This window comes from Lithobates pipiens, unplaced genomic scaffold (genome assembly GCF_037356315.1).
Source record: "Lithobates pipiens isolate NorthernLeopardFrog02 unplaced genomic scaffold, aLitPip1_a1.2 Scaffold_13, whole genome shotgun sequence".
NCBI lineage: Eukaryota > Metazoa > Chordata > Amphibia > Anura > Ranidae > Lithobates > Lithobates pipiens.
In genome coordinates, this window is record NW_027507718.1 from 98,847,554 (window position 1) to 98,867,013 (window position 19,460).

Sequence of the window (19,460 nt, forward strand, 5' to 3'; positions counted from 1 at the left end):
ATAAAAAATATGGAGTGACCTGGTTTATGAAGTTCATTAGTGAGACAAATAGGGACTTTCTAGTGAGATATTCTGTGTTTGCCCGAAGGCTCAGTAGGAACTGTTAGCAAATATAATTATCCAGGCAGAGTCCACAGGTGACTTATGTTTTTAGACACTTATTAAGCATCAGCATCACCTCAACAGCATTTAAGAAAGCCATACAGAGCTCAATTTCCAAGTGTACTATAGGCACAAAATAGGGAATATACCTACCAGGGCAAAGAACTCCAAACATAAAATATGCAAGTAACTGAGCTTAGATTGTAATGGTATAAAACAGCCTTTTTCAACTTTTTTTTACCCCCGAGGAACCCCTTGAAATGATTGTCAGGAAACTCCTGGTACGATCTGTTTAGTGGGTTTCATTGGGAAAATTATGGTAGCGCTAAGTGGGAATAACTTGCAGTGTGGCCAGAATGACACCCTTGCAGTCATGTCGCTGGCTCTGCCAGGTGGCATTGGACCTGGAACTATGCAGGCATCATGAGATGGGAGGCCACAACTCAAGGAACCCCTAGCCAGTCCCTTGAGGAACCCTGGCTGAGAGTGGCTGCTAAAAAATATATCAGGCCGATAGGCCCCTTGTTTAACAACTAGAATCTATTCTTTCACTTTATAGGTAATGTGATCCCAAATACTTTTGGCCAAATCATAAAGTAAATGCTAATCCTAGTCAACTGAAAGCTACTTATCAACCTAGATAAATAATCTTTTGTAAGACCTGGCATAGCAATGATAAAACTCTCATTACAAAATATCCACAATGCTACCCGCGTGGAAGAGAAATATATTTCAAATATATCGAGAAAAAACAATTATATATGTGATGTACCACCCTCTATCAGAAGGTAGCTGCTAGTAAGGGTTGAGTTACTAGGTCTATTCAGCACAGACACATTTAGCGGACAATCCGCCCGTCTGTGTGCTAGTCCGCCAGACTTTTGAAATGAACGGACTTGCCCACAGAGTAAAGTCCGTTCATTTTCAACGTGGCTCCAGGTAGACGGGACTAGCGAAGGAAGTCAATGTCGCTGCCTCTGCATCAATCCTGGATCAGGGAAGAGGCTGTGCGGGTGTGTATGTCACATCAGTGTGGCCGGGGGAACATGTGATTTGCAAGTTGGACAGGCTGGGAGCAGTAGTCCATTTCCTAGAACATAGACTTAAGGCTAGGTTCACACAGGGGCGACTCAGATCCGACTTCAGGTTGCCCCTAGTCGCCTCAGGTCGGACAACATTTAAAAATCAATGTAAGTGAATGAGAGCCGTCTTAATGCACGCTACTGAAGTCACTCTGACTTCAAAAGAAGTTCCTGTACTACTTCAATCCGACTTGTAGGCGACTTGTACCCATTGATTTCAATGGAGGTCGCCTCCAAGTCGGATCTCTGTCTATACGGAGGCGACTTTGACAGAATTATTAGCTCTGAAGGGGGAACTCCACGCCAAATTTATGAAAAAAATTAGGCGTGGGTTCCCCCTCCGAGAGCATACCAGGCCCTTAGGTCTGGTATGGATTCCAAGGGGAACCCCCTACGCCGAAAAAACGGCGTGGGGGTCCCCCCCAGATCCACACCAGACCCTTATCCGAGCACGCTACCCGGCGGGCCGGGAAAGGGGGTGGGGACGAGCGGGCGCCCCCCCACCTGAACCGTACCAGGCCGCGTACCCTCAACATGGGGGGGTGCCTTGGGGGAGGGGGGCGTGCGGCCCCCCCACCCCAAAGCACCTTGTCCCCATGTTGATGAGGACAAGGGCCTCTTCCCGACAACCCTGGCCGTTGGTTGTCGGGGTCTGCGGGCGGGGGGATTATCAGAATCCGGGAGCCCCCTTTAATAAGGGGGCCCCCGGATACCGGCCTCCCAACCTATGTGAATGAGTATGGGGTACAATGTACCCCTACCCATTCACCTGTGAAAAAAGTAAAAAAAAAACACAACACAGGGTTAAAATAGTTTATTGCACAGCTCCGGGGGTCTTCCGTCTTCGGGGGTCTTCTCGCCGGACTCCTCCGCTATCTTCTGCTAGCTCTTTTACTAGCGGAGGAGCCCGGCTTTCTTCTTCGCCGCCGCCCTCTTCTTCCGACTTCGGGGGTCTTGTCCCCCTCTTCGGTTCTTCTTGCCGGGCCACCGCTTCTTCTACCAGCTCTTTTACTAGTGGTGGCTGCCGCCTTCCGTTCTTCTTCTTCTGATGTTGACTCAACGCTCTCTCCGGCCACGATGCCAGGGACGCGCTGCGCGGCGACTTATATAGGGACAAGGGGCGGGGTCATCGGTTGATGTCCCATGGGTTGATGTCACATGGTGACAGTCCCAGCATCCTCCGGGACTGTGACATCGTAAGGGGCGGGGTCACCTTGTGACATCAACCCATGTGACATCAACTGATACATCAATACTTTATTAGACAGCTCCGGGGGTCTTCTCTTCTTCCGTCTTTGGGGGGTCTTCTCACCGGACTCCTCCACTATCTTCTGCTAGCTCTTTTACTAGCGGAAGAGCCCGGCTTTCTCCTTCATCGCCGCCACCACTGCAAAGTCCCACGGATAGTAACTTCATGTGCACGTGGCATTAGAAGCAGCCCTGCAAATTGTCTACATGGAGACCCTGGAATAAGACGCCCAGAAAACTGCAACATACCCCTTCAATTGTTCCATCACCCCCAGTGGCAGGTCCACTCCTACAGCGCTGCATGCCCTTTGGATAAATCTACAATTCATCCAGCTCCGGTTCTGGAGCTAGCCTCATTCCCTCTGTTCTTCCTGCTTTGTATGACGAACAGCAATTCTGATGCCCAAAATGAAGCTGTGGCCAAGAGATACTTCTTCAATGATCTGGAAATAATGAGTTCATGTAAGGCATAGACAGATCCCATTGATGAAACAATCTCTTCTTGGGGAAATGGATTTTGAGCATGAGGAATTGGATTACTAGAAGATCTTCTGCCCACTTGACCTTAGTTATTGTTGAAATGGCAGCCACCTGTACTTTCAAGGAGTTCAGGCACAGACTCAGTTCTAGTTCGGCCTTTAGAGAGTCTAGCAGATGTGAAACAGATGGTGTGGTAGGAGTAAAGTCCCTTCCTGTTGAACAAGGAACACATCTAGATTCCCAGATTTTAAAATAGGTGTTAATAGTATAGGGTTTTCTGGATTTTAGCAACATCATGATTACTTGTAATGAACAACCTAGACCAGTGATGGCGAACCTTGGCACCCCAGATGTTTTGGAACTACATTTCCCATGATGCTCATGCAGTCTGCAGTGTAGTTGAGCATCATGGGAAATGTGGTTCCAAAACATCTGGGGTGCCAAGGTTCGCAATCACTGACCTAGACCCTCCTGTCTCCCCCCCTCAACAGCCACACCCGAGGGCATAGCCTTCTTTGGATGAACCAGGTTCCCCTGGGAGAGCAGGTTTAGCAAAGCCAGAAGAGGAACCAGGGCTTGATTGTTTAGGGGAAGTGTGAGGGAAAACCAGGATCTGCATAGCTAGTATAGCAGGATGGCTCCAGGCATGGACTGGCCATCAGGACTACCGAGAGATTCCTGGTGGGCAAAATGGCTCAGTGGGCAAGTAAGGTGCAGTCCTGGAGCCGCTTCTCTCTGACAGTGAGTGATTGCGATTTCACTCCTGTCAGGAGGAGCAGCTCCATCACTTGCTGGAGAGAGCATTAGGTGTTATGCTCCCTCCAGCCTGCAGGGGGAGATAGACAGTGTCAGGCTTTCCTTCCTCTCTCCCCTATCACTTGTTATCACATGACTGGAGAGAGGAAGAAAAGCTGCCTTCAAAACTGTGAGTACATGTGGGAGGGGGAGGAGAGGGAGGACACTCTGATGTGAAGGGGGCTTCTGGTGGGGACTCTGATTTGAAGGGGGCTGCTGGTGGGGACTCTGATGTGAGGGGGGCTGCTGATGGGGACTCTGATGTGAAGGGGGCTGCTGGTGGGGACTGTCTGCTGTGAAGGGGGCTGCTGATGGGGACTGATGTGAAGGGGGCTGCTGATGGAGCTCTGATGTGAAGGAGGCTGGTGATGGGAACTGATGTAAAGGGGGCTGCTGGTGGGGACTCTGATGTGACGGGGGCTTCTGGAGGGGACTCTGATGTGAAGAGGGCTGCTGGTGGGGACTCTGATGTGAAGGGGGCTTCTGATGGGGACTCTGATGTGAAGGGGGCTTCTGATGGGGACTCTGATGTGAAGTGGACTTCTGATGGGGACCCTGATGTGAAGAGGCCTGCTGATGGGGACTGAGATGAAGGGGGCTTCTGTAGGGGACTCTGATGTGAAGGGGGCTTCTGATGGGTGGTGTGAAGGGGGCTTCTGGAGGGGACTCTGATGTGAAGAGAGCTGCTGGTGGGGACTCTGATGTGAAGGGGGCTTCTGATGGGGGCTCTGATGTGAAGGGGACTTCTGATGGGGACCCTGATGTGAAGAGGCCTGCTGATGGGGACTGAGATGAAGGGGGCTTCTGTAGTGGACTCTGATGTGAAGGGGGCTTCTGATGGGTGGTGTGAAGGGGGCTTCTGGAGGGGACTCTGATGTAAAGAGGGCTGCTGATGGGGACTGATGTGAAGGAGGCTTCTGTAGGGGACTCTGATGGGAAGGGGGCTTCTGATGGGACTGATGTGAAGGGGGCTTCTGTAGGGGACTCTGATGTAAAGAGGGCTGCTGATGGGGACTGATGTGAAGGGGGCTTCTGTAGGTGACTGATGTGAAGGGGGCTTCTGATGAGGACTGATGTGAAGGGGGCTTCTGTAGGGGACTCTGATGTGAAGGGGCTTCAGATGGGAAGTGGTGTGAAGGGGGCTTCTGGAGGGGACTCTGATGTAAAGGCGGCTTCTGGAGGGGACTCTGATGTGAAGGGGGCTTCTGGTGGGGACTGATGTGAAGAGGGCTTCTGAAAGGGACTCTGATGTGAAGGGGGCTTCTAATGGGGACTGATGTGAAGGGGGCTTCTGTAGGGGACTTTGATGTGAAGGGGACTTCTGATGGGGACTGGTGTGAAGGGTTTAGCAAAGCCAGAAGAGGAACCAGGGCTTGATTGTTTAGGGGAAGTGTGAGGGAAAACCAGGATCTGCATAGCCAGTATAGCAGGATGGCTATCATCATCACCTCCAGGCATGGACTGGCCATCAGGACTACCGAGAGATTCCTGTGGTGGGCAAAATGGCTCAGTGGGCCATTTAGGTGCAGTCCTGGAGCCACTTCTCTCTGACAGTGAGTGATTGCAATTTTACTCCTGTCAGGAGGAGCAGCTCCATCACTTGCTGGAGAGAGCATTAGGCATTATGCTCCCTCCAGCCTGCAGGTGGAGATAGACAGTGTCAGGCTTTCCTTCCTCTCTCCCCTATCACTTGTTATCACATGACTGGAGAGAGGAAGAAAAGCTGCCTTCAAAACCAGGAGTACATGTGGGAGGGGGAGGAGAGGGAGGACACTCTGATGTGAAGGGGGCTTCTGTAGGGGACTCTGATGTGAAGGGGCTTCTGGTGGGGACTCTGATGTGAAGGGGGCTGCTGGTGGGGACTGATGTGAAGGGGGCTACTGTAGGGGACTCTGATTTGAAGGGGGCTGCTGGTGGGGACTCTGATGTGAGGGGGGCTGTTGATGGAGACTCTGATGTGAAGGGGGCTGCTGGTGGGGACTGTCTGATGTGAAGGGGGCTGCTGATGGGGACTGATGTGAAGGGGGCTCTGATGTGAAGGAGGCTGGTGATGGGGACTGATGTGAAGGGGGCTGCTGGTGGGGACTCTGATGTGAAGGGGACTTCTGATGGGGACCCTGATGTGAAGAGGCCTGCTAATGGGGACAGATACGAAGGGGGCTTCTGTAGGGGACTCTGATGTGAAGGGGGATTCTGATGGGGACTGATGTGAAGGGGGCTTCTGTAGGGGACTCTGATGTGAAGGGGGCTGCCAGTGGGGACTCTGATGTGAAGGGGGCTGCTGATGGAGACTCTGATGTGAAGAGGCCTGCTGATGGGGACTGATATTAAGGGGGCTTCTGTAGGGGACTCTGATGTGAAGGGGGCTTCTGATGGGGACTGATGTGAAGGGGGCTTCTGTAGGTTACCCTGAAGTGAAGGGGACTTCTGACGGGGACTGGTGTGAAGGGGGCTTTAGTAGGGGACTCTGATGTGAAGGGGGCTTCTGATGGGTGGTGTGAAGGGGGCTTCTGGAGGGGACTCTGATGTGAAGAGGCCTGCTGATGGGGACTGATATGAAGGGGGCTTCTGTAGGGGACTCTGATGTGAAGGGGGCTTCTGATTGGGACTGATGTGAAGGGGGCCTCTGGAGGGGACTCTGATGTAAAGAGGGCTGCTGATGGGGACTGATGTGAAGGGGGCTTCTGATGGGGACTGAAGTGAAGGGGGCTTCTGATGGGGACTGATGTGAAGGGGGCTTCTGTAGGGGACTCTGATGTAAAGAGGGCTGCTGATGGGGACTGATGTGAAGGGGACTTCTGTAGGGGACTATGATGTTAAGGGGGCTTCTGATGGGGACTGATGTGAAGGGGGCATCTGTTTGGGACTCCGATTTGAAGGGGCTTCTGGTGGGGACTCTGATGTGAAGGGGGCTGCTGGTGGGGACTGATGTGAAGGGGGCTACTGTAGGGGACTCTGATTTGAAGGGGGCTGCTGGTGGGGACTCTGATGTGAGGGGGGCTGTTGATGGAGACTCTGATGTGAAGAGGGCTGCTGGTGGGGACTGTCTGATGTGAAGGGGGCTGCTGATGGGGACTGATGTGAAGGGGGCTCTGATGTGAAGGAGGCTGGTGATGGGGACTGATGTGAAGGGGGCTGCTGGTGGGGACTCTGATGTGAAGGGGACTTCTGATGGGGACCCTGATGTGAAGAGGCCTGCTAATGGGGACAGATACGAAGGGGGCTTCTGTAGGGGACTCTGATGTGAAGGGGGATTCTGATGGGGGCTTCTGTAGGGGACTCTGATGTGAAGGGGGCTGCCAGTGGGGACTCTGATGTGAAGGGGGCTGTTGATGGAGACTCTGATGTGAAGAGGCCTGCTGATGGGGACTGATATTAAGGGGGCTTCTGTAGGGGACTCTGATGTGAAGGGGGCTTCTGATGGGGACTGATGTGAAGGGGGCTTCTGTAGGTTACCCTGAAGTGAAGGGGACTTCTGACGGGGACTGGTGTGAAGGGGGCTTTAGTAGGGGACTCTGATGTGAAGGGGGCTTCTGATGGGTGGTGTGAAGGGGGCTTCTGGAGGGGACTCTGATGTGAAGAGGCCTGCTGATGGGGACTGATAGGAAGGGGGCTTCTGTAGGGGACTCTGATGTGAAGGGGGCTTCTGATTGGGACTGATGTGAAGGGGGCCTCTGGAGGGGACTCTGATGTAAAGAGGGCTGCTGATGGGGACTGATGTGGAGGGGGCTTCTGTAGGGGACTCTGATGGGAAGGGGGCTTCTGAGGGGAACTGATGTGAAGGGGGCTTCTGTAGGGAACTCTGATGTAAAGAGGGCTGCTGATGGGGACTGATGTGAAGGGGGCTTCTGATGGGGACTGAAGTGAAGGGGGCTTCTGATGGGGACTGATGTGAAGGGGGCTTCTGTAGGGGACTCTGATGTAAAGAGGGCTGCTGATGGGGACTGATGTGAAGGGGACTTCTGTAGGGGACTATGATGTTAAGGGGGCTTCTGATGGGGACTGATGTGAAGGGGGCATCTGTTTGGGACTCCGATTTGAAGGGGCTTCTGGTGGGGACTCTGATGTGAAGGGGCTCCTGGTGGGGACTCTGATGTAAAAGGGAATGCTGGTGGGGACTCTGATGTGAAGGGGCTTCTGATGGGGACTCTGATGCAAAGGGGGCTTCTGATGGGGACTCTGATGTGAAGAGGGATGCTGATGGGGACTGATGTGAAGGGGCTTCTGATGGGGACTGAAGTGAAGGGGGCTTCTGATGGGGACTGATCTGAAGGGGGCTTATGTAGGGGACTCTGATGTGAAGGGGGCTTCTGATGGGGACTGGTGTGAAGGGGGCTTCTGGAGGGGACTCTGATGTGAAGGGGGCTTCTGGAGGGGACTCGGATGTGAAGGGGGCTGCTGGTGGGGACTGATGTGAAGGGGGCTTCTGAAAGGGACTCTGATGTGAAGGGGGCTTCTGATTGGGACTGATGTGAAGGGGGCTTCTGTAGGGGACTCTGATGTGAAGGGGACTTCTGATGTGGACTGGTGTGAAGGGGGCTTCTGTAGGGGACTCTGATGTGAAGGGGGCTTCTGATGGGTGGTGTGAAGGGGGCTTCTGGAGGGGACTCTGATGTGAAGGGGGCTTCTGGAGGGGACTCTGATGTGAAGGGGGCTGCTGGTGGGGACTGAAGTGAAGGGGGCTTCTGATGGGGACTGATGTGAAGGGGGCTTCTGTAGGGGACTCTGATGTAAAGAGGGCTGCTGATGGGGACTGATGTGAAGGGGACTTCTGTAGGGGACTATGATGTGAAGGGGGCTTCTGATGGGGACTGATGTGAAGGGGCATCTGTTTGGGACTCCGATATGAAGGGGCTTCTGGTGGGGACTCTGATGTGAAGGGGCTGCTGGTGGGGACTCTGATGTAAAAGGGGATGCTGGTGGGGACTCTGATGTGAAGGGGGCTTCTGATGGGGACCGATGTGAAGGGGGCTTCTGTAAGGGACTCTGATGTGAAGGGGGCTTCTGTAAGGGACTCTGATGTGAAGAGGGCTTCTGATGGGGACTCTGATGTAAAGGGGGCTTCTGATGGGGACTCTGATGTAAAGAGGGATGCTGATGGGGACTGATGTGAAGGGGGCTTCTGATGGGGACTGATGTGAAGGGGGCTTCTGATGGGGACTGATGTGAAGGGGGCTTCTGTAGGGGACTCTGATGTGAAGGGGACTTCTGATGGGGACTGGTGTGAAGGGGGGTTCTATAGGGGACTCTGATGTGAAGGGGGCTTCTGGAGGGGACTCGGATGTGAAGGGGGCTGCTGGTGGGGACTGATGTGAAGGGGGCTTCTGAAAGGGACTCTGATGTGAAGGGGGCTTCTGATTGGGACTGATGTGAAGGGGGCTTCTGTAGGGGACTCTGATGTGAAGGGGGCTTCTGGAGGGGACTCTGATGTGAAGGGGGCTGCTGGTGGGGACCGTTGTGAGGGGGGGCTTCTGTAAGGGACTCTGATGTGAAGGGAGCTTCTGATGGGGACTGATGTGAAGGGGGCTTCTGTAGGGGACTCTGATGTGAAGGGGACTTCTGATGTGGACTGGTGTGAAGGGGGGTTCTATAGGGGACTCTGATGTGAAGGGGGCTTCTGATGGGTGGTGTGAAGGGGGCTTCTGGTGGGGACTCTGATGTGAAGGGGGCTTCTGGAGGGGACTCTGATGTGAAGGGGGCTGCTGGTGGGGATCGATGTGAAGGGGGCTTCTGTAAGGGACTCTGATGTGAAGAGGGCTTCTGATGGGGACTCTGATGTAAAGGGGGCTTCTGATGGGGACTCTGATGTAAAGAGGGATGCTGATGGGGACTGATGTGAAGGGGGCTTCTGATGGGGACTGATGTGAAGGGGGCTTCTGATGGGGACTGATGTGAAGGGGGCTTCTGATGGGGACTGATGTGAAGGGGACTTCTGATGGGGACTGGTGTGAAGGGGGGTTCTATAGGGGACTCTGATGTGAAGGGGGCTTCTGGAGGGGACTCGGATGTGAAGGGGGCTGCTGGTGGGGACTGATGTGAAGGGGGCTTCTGAAAGGGACTCTGATGTGAAGGGGGCTTCTGATTGGGACTGATGTGAAGGGGGCTTCTGTAGGGGACTCTGATGTGAAGGGGACTTCTGATGTGGACTGGTGTGAAGGGGGCTTCTGTAGGGGACTCTGATGTGAAGGGGGCTTCTGATGGGTGGTGTGAAGGGGGCTTCTGGAGGGGACTCTGATGTGAAGGGGGCTTCTGGAGGGGACTCTGATGTGAAGGGGGCTGCTGGTGGAGACCGTTGTGAGGGGGGCTTCTGTAAGGGACTCTGATGTGAAGGGAGCTTCTGATGGGGACTGAAGTGAAGGGGGCTTCTGATGGGGACTCTGATGTAAAGAGGGCTGCTGATGGGGACTGATGTGAAGGGGACTTCTGTAGGGGACTATGATGTGAAGGGGGCTTCTGATGGGGACTGATGTGAAGGGGGCATCTGTTTGGGACTCCAATGTGAAGGGGCTGCTGGTGGGGACTCTGATGTAAAAGGGGATGCTGGTGGGGACTCTGATGTGAAGGGGGCTTCTGATGGGGACTGGTGTGAAGGGGGGTTCTATAGGGGACTCTGATGTGAAGGGGGCTTCTGATGGGTGGTGTAAAGGGGGCTTCTGGAGGAGACTCTGATGTGAAGGGGGCTGCTGGTGGGGACCGATGTGAAGGGGGCTTCTGTAAGGGACTCTGATGCGAAGAGGGCTTCTGATGGGGACTCTGATGTGAAGAGGGCTTCTGATGGGGACTCTGATGTGAAGAGGGCTTCTGATGGGGACTCTGATGTAAAGGGGGCTTCTGATGGGGACTCTGATGTAAAGAGGGATGCTGATGGGGACTGATGTGAAGGGGGCTTCTGATGGGGACTGATGTGAAGGGGGCTTCAGATGGGGACTGATGTGAAGGGGGCTTCTGTAGGGGACTCTGATGTGAAGGGGGCTTCTGATGGGGTCTCTGATGTGAAGGGGGCTTCTGGAGGGGACTCTGATGAGAATTAACGTGGTGGAGTTACTATTTTGATTGTACTATAAATATTGCCTAGCACTCCCACTTTAGGCATGGCTGCATAATATCATAAGGTCTATGTGAGAAGGGTTGGATTGCAATGATGTGCTAGAAGAAAAAAAAAAGAAAAAAAAAAAACAGAATTTTCTGAACAGACTGTATAAACATGCCCACGTTTCTAAACATCGACAAAGGGGCACTTGGACTGAGGACTGTGAATTTAAAAGCTTTGTTTGCTCTTCCGCACAATAGAGACCCCAGGAGTGTCAGTGAATTTTTTTTTCCTTCTTTTGCAATAAGATATTAGCGTTGTGGGGTGTTCTTACTGATGGAAAGATGATGGAAAGCTGACTTGTCCATATATACTCAACGTACCCAGTATAAGAACTTTCTCCCCCTCCACCCCCCCTTCTTTTTCTCTCCCCACCTTTCGGTTTATAACTACCAGCCCCGTGTATCTGTGTGACCTGCTGATACCGCCTGCCCATATCTACAGTGACTTTTAGAAAGATGTCAAGACGGCGAGGAGAGGAGCAGGTAACACAGGAAATCGGGGGGGGGGGGCACAACAGCTCCGCCCCTCTAAGGAAAAGAACACCCAGGCAGCACAAGCCGCCGCAACTAAGTTAGAACGGTATGCTCACACCCCAGGCCAGTTCCCGACGAAGGGGGAACAGTTGACACAGATGTTACAACAGACGCAGTCATCGCAAGTAAAACCACACCGGGGGGTGGCGGACAGAAAGAGTCAAGGTTACACAGGCTCAATCATGGCCGCTGCATCAGGTCAAAAGAGTGCAAGTAGGCATCAAGGGGCGACTCAGAGCGAAAGTGAAGTTGCTATCAGGAGTAGTCCCCCGGTGGAGGAAGATCCCACATTAAGGGATGTTCTTCAAGCAGTAAACGCATGTAAATCCTCGCTGGGAGAACTCTGTGGGCAATTCAAAAGTATGCAGGAGGAATTACTACTGATCAGGCAGGACATGCAGAGGACAGGGGAAAGAATGGTAGTATTGGAGACAAGAGTAAGCCAAATAGAAGATGATCTACACCCACTGAGAGATGAGGTCCACAGCATGCGAAAGCAATTGTGTAATCAAAATGTCAGAATGGACGAAATAGAAAATAGGCTTCGGAGGGATAACATCAGGCTGCTGGGACTACCCGAAGGGTGTGAGGGTCCCGATCAGATAAAGTTCTTAGAATCTTGGTTTATTGAACTGTTTGGAAGAGAGAGTTTTTAATCTTTTTTCTCAATAGAACGGGCCCTTCAAAGCTCCTCCCCCTGGGGGGGCGTCCCAGACCAATGATCCTGAAATTATAACGACAAGGTGACTTTGATGCGTAAGGCAAGAGAGGTGGGCAACATTATATATAATGGAGCAAGGATCTCTCTGTACCCAGATTATTCACCGGAACTGCAGAGGCGAAGAGCTGAATTTTTGGAAATCAAACGCACTTTACGGACACACAAGATTACATATGCACTTTTATACCCAGCACGGTTGAGAATAATAGCACTTGGTGGCACACAGTTATTTGACTCTCCAGCGGAAGCAATCTTATGGCTGGAAACAAATAAGGGGCTATTGTAGATGTATTTAGGGGAAGGTGGGGGGGGGAGGGGAGGGGGGGGGTCCGGGGGTTTGAGATATTGATACACGGGGGGAGAACCAGGGAAGGTTTAAATGAGGTTTGAATTTAGGATGGATAGTGTGATAGGGGAAGAGGATAATTATTATTTTTTCTTTTTTGTTGTTTTTGTTTTTATTTTTATCCATCTCTGTATGGAGGTAAGGTGGTATGAGAGTAGGAAGTTGGAGGAAGAGAGGGATGGAAGGGACGAGTGTGTAAAGGTCACGTGTAATCCCCTAGGGGAACACCTAGGTAGGTGGTGGGTAAGAGGGGGTGGACGGGTTAGGGGTGGGGGGGAAAAAAGGTTCAAGAAAGATTGGAAAACCACAAGAGAGTTACAGTTGAAGGTAACATAGCTTACACACAAATATCAACTCAAAGGGAAGTCACGGGACTCATTACAAAAATAATAAGGTACTTTGTAAGAATCTTCACCTTAAGTGAAGGGGGAGTGAGCACAAGAGGAATGACATATTATAAGGGCTCTCTGTTGGTAACTCATGTGTTTGCACTTTTGACATTTTTCACTAATTCTGTTATTTTGTTTATGTTGTGTAATGCAGGATAAAATACTTAATATGGCCTCCTGGAATGTCAGAGGCCTGGGTAGCCCAGTTAAAAGAGCAGCAGTATTCTCTATGCTGGAGAGATATGATTCCGGACTGGCCTGCCTGCAGGAGACACATTTAACTAAAGAAACTACACCTCAACTTAAAAATAGGAGGTATCAGGTTCAGTATCACTCTACTTACACATCCTATTCGAGAGGAGTGAGCGTGATAATAGGAACCGGGGTGAGATTCTCCTGCAGGCAGGCTAGTATTGATGAACTGGGTCATTATGTCTTTTTGTATTGTACCTTGGAGGGCAGGTTGTATGTTTTGGTGGGGGTCTATATACCGCCCCCGTTTAAAATGGAGGTGGTGTATAGACTCATGGATTTTTTGGTGGATAAAGAGGATGTACCAGTCATAATATTGGGAGATTTTAATGAAATGCTTGACAGCCGGATCAATAGATTTCCTATTAAGACTCAAGGGACAGGAACAACGAGATTAAGTCAATTCCTGAAGGAGGTCGGATTAATAGATATGTGGAGGGTGGGGAACGCGGACGTTAAGCAATACTCTTGCTTCTCGAGTTCGTATTCAACACTCTCCAGGATAGACTTGGCTTTAGGGAATGAAGAAGCATTACAAAGTGTGAGAAAGTTCGAGTATATGCCTAGAGGACTATCGGACCACTCGCCTTTGATAATTTCAGTGAGTATTGGTAGGAGGGAAATGATGATGGGGAGCTGGAGAATTAGTTCATTCAGGCTCTAGTTAATGAAAGATGTAGAAGCAGTTTTAAAGAATCTAAAAGGGTTTATAATGTTTAATACAAATACCGCCCCAATTGATATAACTTGGGATGCATTAAAAGCATTTGTTAGAGGGATACTGATTCAACAGGTGGCCAAAATTAAACAAAAATCCAGGAGCTGGGAGGAAAGAATTAGGAAAGAAGTAATAGAGGCAGAGGTTAATTACGTTAAGGAGAAACAGGCAATATGGCTAAATAAACAACAGGGGTATAAATCGGTGATTATTAAAAGAGAAGAAAACAAACGCGTGTTTCCGAAACAGTGCCGGTTCGGAGAGGGAGAGGGGGTAGGGAGAATGCTGGCTCGTTTAGTGAAAGCTAACTCTCCCCCTTCTACCATCCCAATGATTAAGTCCATGGACAGGACAGTTACCACCAGTGGGAAGGAGATAGTTGAGATTTTTAGGGCCTACTATGGGGACTTATATAAAACACGGATCAGAGGAAGGAAGAAGATATGGTATCCTTCCTGGAGAAAGTGAAGCTCCCAACTCTCACCCAAGAGGAGAGAGAGGATCTAGAGGCCCCTATAACTTTAGGTGAATTACGTCAGGCGGTGGCCGAAATGGCCTCCCAAAAATCTCCAGGACCAGATGGACTCCCGGTGGAGGTATATAAGAAATATAGCGAGATCCTACTTCCGGAGTTGCTTAGGACATTGGAAGGGGCAAAGTTAGCGGGGAGACTACCTGCATCTATGATGCAGGCGATCATTATCGTGATACCTAAAGAAGGGAAGGACCCCCGGGATGTAGCGTCATATAGGCCAATATCGCTTTTATGTTCTGATATTAAAATACTGGCCAAGGTACTCTCTAATAGGCTGAACAAAATTATTGATAGACTTATACACCCTGACCAGACAGGATTCATAAAGGGAAAATCAACCAGCATGAATATAAGAAGGGCATTTTTGAACATACAAACACCAGTGGTGAGTGGAGGCTCGAGGGCCATTCTGTCTTTAGACATGACCAAGGCTTTTGATAGCCTAGAGTGGAGGTATCTATGGCGTATCCTGGAGGGGTGTGGATTTGGACCCATATTTATAGGGTGGATTAAAATTATGTATTGTGCACCTAGTGCAAAAATAAGGATCAATGGGGACCAATCCGAAAAAATTGAAATGAGTAGAGGTACATGGCAGGGATGCCCACTCTCCCCGTTGCTCTTTGCTATGGGGATGGAGCCATTGGCGATGGAGCCATTGGCGATCGCTGTTAGGTCACATTCTGAGATCACTGGGTTTCAAAGGGAGGGGGGCAGGGAGGAGAGAATCGCTCTATATGCAGATGATGTTCTCCTCTTCCTGGGAGACACTGGCCAATCTCTTGAGAAGGTAATCAAACTGGTAGAAAATTTTGGAGGATTTACAGGTTTATTAATAAACTGGGGGAAATCAGAACTGCTCCAAGTTGATAGTCTGAGGGCTGTGACTGCATAATGGAGGTGGTAGGGGCATTGAAAAATCTAGGTATATATTTAACAACAGATGTCAGCCAGTATGTGGACAAAAATATAGGTCCGTTATTGAGTAAATTCAAGAAGAACTGTGACGCCTGGAGCCGACTTCCCCTGTCAGTGGCAGGCCGATGCAGCCTGATTAAGATGATATGGCTACCACAATTGTTATACGTCTTACATAACGCACCAGTTTGGATATGTAAGAGGTGGTTTAGAAAATTTAAAACTCTCTTTCGGGAGTTAATTTGGAAAAAGGGACGGGCGAGGATCTGACTCCAGGCGCTGCAGTTACCAACGGATAGAGGGGGAGTGGCGGTACCGTGCCCTAGGAATTACTACCTAGCAGCACAGTTGCAACATATGGTGGAATGTGATCAGGAGGAGGTGGGTAATTTAAATAGTGGGGGGAGGTTGATAGAAGCTCCACATGAAATCCTGACTGATGCACTAAAGGCAAACTCCTTTAAGCATAAGGTCCCTACAACAGTAATGCGGAAAATATGGATAATGGCAAAAAAATTGACAGGGTGTAGGGAATGGTCAGAATATACGCCCCTATGGGATAATAAGAACTTGCAGGAGGTATTATTAATAGGAAAAATCAACACATGGGAGAAGAAGGGGATAATAAGACTGGGTCAATTATATGAGGGTGGAACTCTGAAGTCATTTATGGATTTAAAAAGGGAATATAGTATACCACAACAGACATTTTTTCGATATTTACAACTTAGGCACGCTTTGGAAGCACAATTTGGCTCCCAGATACCTGTGCTGGATAAGACATCTCTATCACAGAAGATACATACGGTGGATAAGTCCAGGGGGTTTATATCCACCATGTATGAATCACTATGTAAAGGTTCCAATAAGGAACCCGACCTGGTTAAGCAAAAGGAGAAATGGGAGGAGGACATAGGTGCAATTACTGAGGAACAGTGGAGGAGAATACTGGAGTTAGGACCACTAATCTCAGTGTCTCCATCACAAAAAATATCGCACCTGATGTTGATACATCGAGCCTATTTTACCCCTAAGAAGTTGTTTAAGTTCGGTAAGAGGACGGACGCTAACTGCCCTAGATGTAGTGGCTTTGGAGACCTCATACACATGATGTGGAGGTGTCCAAAGCTATTCCGGTCCTGGGAAGAAATAGTTGAAATCATAAACAGGATCTTTGGGACAAGGCTGGACCTAGACCCAGGAAAATGTATACTGGGTTATAGGAGAGTTCCTGGGGAAGGGTGGAATATAACAACCGCAGTCACACGGTGCCTGTTCCAAGCGCGGAAACTAATAGCACAAAAATGGCAGGCGGTGGGAGCACCTCTTTCGAGTGAATGGACCCAAGTTATTAACGACCTGGTGTGGAAGGAAAGGACGGTATATATACGTAGGGGAAATCTTAAAGGGTTTGAGAAAATATGGGCCCCTTGGTGGAAGGAAATGGAGCACCCACTGGATTAGTATTACTGGACGAGGATAAAGATTAGATAGAGGTTAATACTTATTAACAGTTGAGTCTTGAAATAATGATAGCTATAGTGATTGTGTGGTGTTTAATTGGAATAGGGTTGGTGATCGGGGTGGGGGGAGGGAGGGAGGGGGGATGGGGAGATAAGGAAACAGACCTGTCCGTCAGCAAATTCCATTGTATTATGTTTTTATGATGTGTATTGCCTGCTTGAAAAATATTTGGATTTTGATATGATGAATTGAAACAATAAATAAAGAGAAATTAATAAAAAAAAGACAAAAAAAAAGGGGGCTTCTGTAGGGGACTCTGATGTGAAGGGGGCTTCTGATGGGGACTGATGTGAAGGGGGCTTCTATAGGTTACCCTGAAGTGAAGGGGACTTCTGACGGGGACTGGTGTGAAGGGGGCTTCAGTAGGGGACTCTGATGTGAAGGGGGCTTCTGATGGGTGGTGTGAAGGGGGCTTCTGGAGGGGACTCTGATGTGAAGAGGCCTGCTGATGGGGACTGATATGAAGGGTGCTTCTGTAAGGGACTCTGATGTGAAGGAGGCTTCTGATGGGGACTGATGTGAAGGGGGCTTCTGGAGGGGACTCTGATGTAAAGAGGGCTGCTGATGGAGACTGATGTGAAGGAGGCTTCTGTAGGGGACTCTGATGGGAAGGGGGCTTCTGATGGGACTGATGTGAAGGGGGCTTCTGTAGGGGACTCTCATGTAAAGAGGGCTGCTGATGGGGACTGATGTGAAGGGGGCTTCTGTAGGGGACTGATGTGAAGGGGGCTTCTGATGAGGACTGATGTGAAGGGGGCTTCTGTAGGGGACTCTGATGTGAAGGGGGCTTCTGGAGGGGACTCTGATGTGAAGGGGGCTTCTAATGGGGACTGATGTGAAGGGGGCTTCTGTAGGGGACTTTGATGTGAAGGGGACTTCTGATGGGGACTGGTGTGAAGGGTTTAGCAAAGCCAGAAGAGGAACCAGGGCTTGATTGTTTAGGGGAAGTGTGAGGGAAAACCAGGATCTGCATAGCCAGTATAGCAGGATGGCTATCATCATCACCTTCAGGCATGGACTGGCCATCAGGACTACCGATAGATTCCTGGTGGGCAAAATGTCTCAGTGGGCCAGTAAGGTGCAGTCCTGGAGCTGCTTCTCTCTGACAATAAGTGATTGCGATTTTACTCCTGTCAGGATGAGCAGCTCCATCACTTGCTGGAGAGAGCATTAGGCATTATGCTCCCTCCAGCCTGCAGGTGGAGATAGACAGTGTCAGGCTTTCCTTCCTCTCTCCCCTATCACTTGTTATCACATGACTGGAGAGAGGAAGAAAAGCTGCCTTCAAAACCATGAGTACATGTGGGAGGGGGAGGAGAGGGAGGACACTCTGATGTGAAGGGGGCTTCTGTAGGGGACTCTGATGTGAAGGGGGCTGCTGGTGGGGACTGATGTGAAGGGGGCTTCTGTAAGGCACTCTGATGTGAAGGGGGCTTCTGATGGGGACTGATGTGAAGGGGGCTACTGTGGGGGACTCTGATGTGAGGGGGGCTGCTGATGGAGACTCTGATGTGAAGGGGGCTGCTGGTGGGGACTGTCTGATGTGAAGGGGGGTGCTGATGGGGACTGATGTGAAGGGGGCTCTGATGTGAAGGAGGCTGGTGATGGGGACTGATGTGAAGGGGGCTGCTGGTGGGGACTCTGATGTGACGGGGGCTTCTGGAGGGGACTCTGATGTGAAGGGGGCTTCTGATGGGGACCCTGATGTGAAGAGGCCTGCTGATGGGGACAGATATGAAGGGGGCTTCTGTAGGGGACTCTGATGTGAAGGGGGATTCTGATGGGGACTGATGTGAAGGGGGCTTCTGTAGGGGACTCTGATGTGAAGGGGGCTGCTGGTGGGGACTCTGATGTGAAGGGGGCTGCTGGTGGGGACTCTGATGTGAAGAGGCCTGCTGATGGGGACTGATATTAAGGGGGCTTCTGTAGGGGACTCTGATGTGAAGGGGGCTTCTGATGGGTACTGATGTGAAGGGGGCTTCTGTAGGTTACCCTGAAGTGAAGGGGACTTCTGACGGGGACTGGTGTGAAGGGGGCTTTAGTAGGGGACTCTGATGTGAAGGGGGATTCTGATGGGGACTGATGTGAAGGGGGCTTCTGTAGGGGACTCTGATGTGAAGGGGGCTGCTGGTGGGGACTTTGATGTGAAGGGGGCTGCTGATGGAGACTCTGATGTGAAGGGGGCTTCTGATGGGGACTGATGTGAAGGGGGCTTCTGTAGGGAACTCTGATGTAAAGAGGGCTGCTGATGGGGACTGATGTGAAGGGGGCTTCTGATGGGGACTGATGTGAAGGGGGCTTCTGTAGGGGACTCCGATGTGAAGGGGGCTTCTGATTGGGACTGATGTGAAGGGGGCTTCTGATGGGGACTGATGTGAAGGGGGCTTCTGTAGGGGACTCTGATGTAAAGAGGGCTGCTGATGGGGACTGATGTGAAGGGGACTTCTGTAGGGGACAATGATGTGAAGGGGGCTTCTGATGGGGACTGATGTGAAGGGGGCATCTGTTTGGGACTCCGAAATAAAGGGGCTTCTGGTGGGGACTCTGATGTGAAGGGGCTGCTGGGGGGGACTCTGATGTAAAAGGGGATGCTGGTGGGGACTCTGATGTAAAGGGGGCTTCTGATGGGGACTCTGATGCAAAGGGGGCTTCTGATGGGGACTCTGATGTGAAGAGGGATGCTGATGGGGACTGATGTGAAGGGGCTTCTGATGGGGACTGAAG